The sequence below is a fragment of the Bos javanicus genome, chromosome 1 (assembly GCF_032452875.1).
Source record: "Bos javanicus breed banteng chromosome 1, ARS-OSU_banteng_1.0, whole genome shotgun sequence".
NCBI lineage: Eukaryota > Metazoa > Chordata > Mammalia > Artiodactyla > Bovidae > Bos > Bos javanicus.
This window is the reverse complement of record NC_083868.1, coordinates 59,122,508-59,124,190: the sequence shown is the minus strand read 5'-3', so window position 1 is coordinate 59,124,190 and position 1,683 is coordinate 59,122,508. Positions and strand designations below refer to the sequence as shown.

The following is a 1,683-nucleotide window of genomic DNA, read 5'->3' as shown; positions in this document are numbered from 1 at the left end:
AATAACTGTTAAAAGTCACTTGATGTCTTAAATCGTACCAATGCTTTCTTAAGTCAGTCTACCAAGGCAATAGAAACAAAAGCAAAAATAAACAAATGGAATCTAATCAAGCTTATAAACGTTTGCACAGCAAAGGGAACCATAAATAAAACGAAAAGACAACCTACAGACTAGAAAGGAAATATTTGCAAATGATGTAAACAACAAGGGCTTAATTTCAAAAATATACAAACAGCTCATAGAAGTTAATAACAAAAAAAAACCCAACCCAGTGCTTGCTTCAGTGGCACATATACTAAAATTGGAATGATACGGGGAAGATTAGCAGGGCCCCTGCACAAGGATGACATGCAAATTTGTGAAGCATTCCGTATTTTTATTCATGTTGAGGTTTGACAGAAAACAACAAAATTCTGTAAAGCAATTATCCATCAATAAAAAAATAAATTTAAAAAAAGCAATCAAAAAAAGGGCAGAAGGCCTAAATAGATATTTCTCCAAAGAAGACATACAGATGGCTAATAGGCACATGAAAAGATGTTTAATATCACTAATTATTCAGTTCAGTTCAGTTCAGTTGCTCAGTCGTGTCCTACTCTTTGCAATACCATGAATCGCAGCACACCAGGTCTCCCTGTCCCTCTAATTATTAGAGAAAAACAAATCAAAATCAAAATGAGGCACCACCTCACACTTTTCAGAATGGCCATCAATTAAAGTCTACAAATAATGTATGCTGGAGAGGGTGTGGACAAGAGGGAGCCCTTCTACATTGGTGGGAGTGTAAACTGATACAGCCACTATGGAGAACAGTATGGAGTTTCTTTAAAAAAACTAAAAATAGAGTTTCCATACAATCAGCAAACCCACTCCTAGGCGTATATCTGGAAAAAAAAAAAAATCCTGTAACTCAAAAATATACATACATCACAATGTTCACAGAAGCACTATTTACAATAGCCAAGACATGGAAGCATCCTAAATGTCCACTGACAGAAGAATGGATAAAGAAGATGCAAATACCCATACACAACGGACTATTACTCAGCCAGAAAAAAGAATGAAATGAAGTCATTTGCAGCTATATGTATGGACCTAAATGTCATCATACTACGTGCAGTAAATCAGAAAGCAAAAGATAAATACCATGTCACTTATAGTGAAATCTAAAATATGACACAAATGAATTTATCTATGAGACAGAAACAGACTCACAGGTATAGAAAATAGACTTGTAGTTGCCAAGGGATGCAGGGGGTGGGGGAAATGACGGGATGGCAGGGGAGAGATGGATTGGGAGTTTGGGACTAGCAGGTGCAAAGTACTGTGTATAGAATGGATAAACCATAAGGTTCTACTGTATGGCACAGGGAATAATATTCAATATCCTGTAATAAGCCAATGGAAAAGAAAATAAAGTCACTTGACGTCTTACTGTCTCTTACTGCCAGTCTTGGTTATTACACAAGTAATGAAGACTGCTATGGAGCTCACTTTGCTTAGTGAACTTATAATTGAGGTATTTTCATAATGCTACACATTTTATTGACTATGTGATCACAGATTTTAAGCTCACCTCATTTCAGTGTTCATACTTTTGCTAGGGTTTGTCATCATCCTTGGATGTGTCTGGTGACCCAGCACAATGTCATCTGACACCCTTTAACTAGGCTAGGACATACT

General features: G+C 36.5%; 1 non-coding gene across 1 annotated transcript; it reads left to right on the top strand.

The window, feature by feature from the left end:
* The first annotated feature begins 271 nt into the window (after positions 1 to 271).
* Positions 272 to 378, top strand: LOC133255575 (U6 spliceosomal RNA). The gene has a single exon (XR_009738985.1). It is a non-coding gene; the product is annotated as a U6 spliceosomal RNA (small nuclear RNA).
* The last annotated feature ends 1,305 nt before the right edge of the window (positions 379 to 1,683 follow it).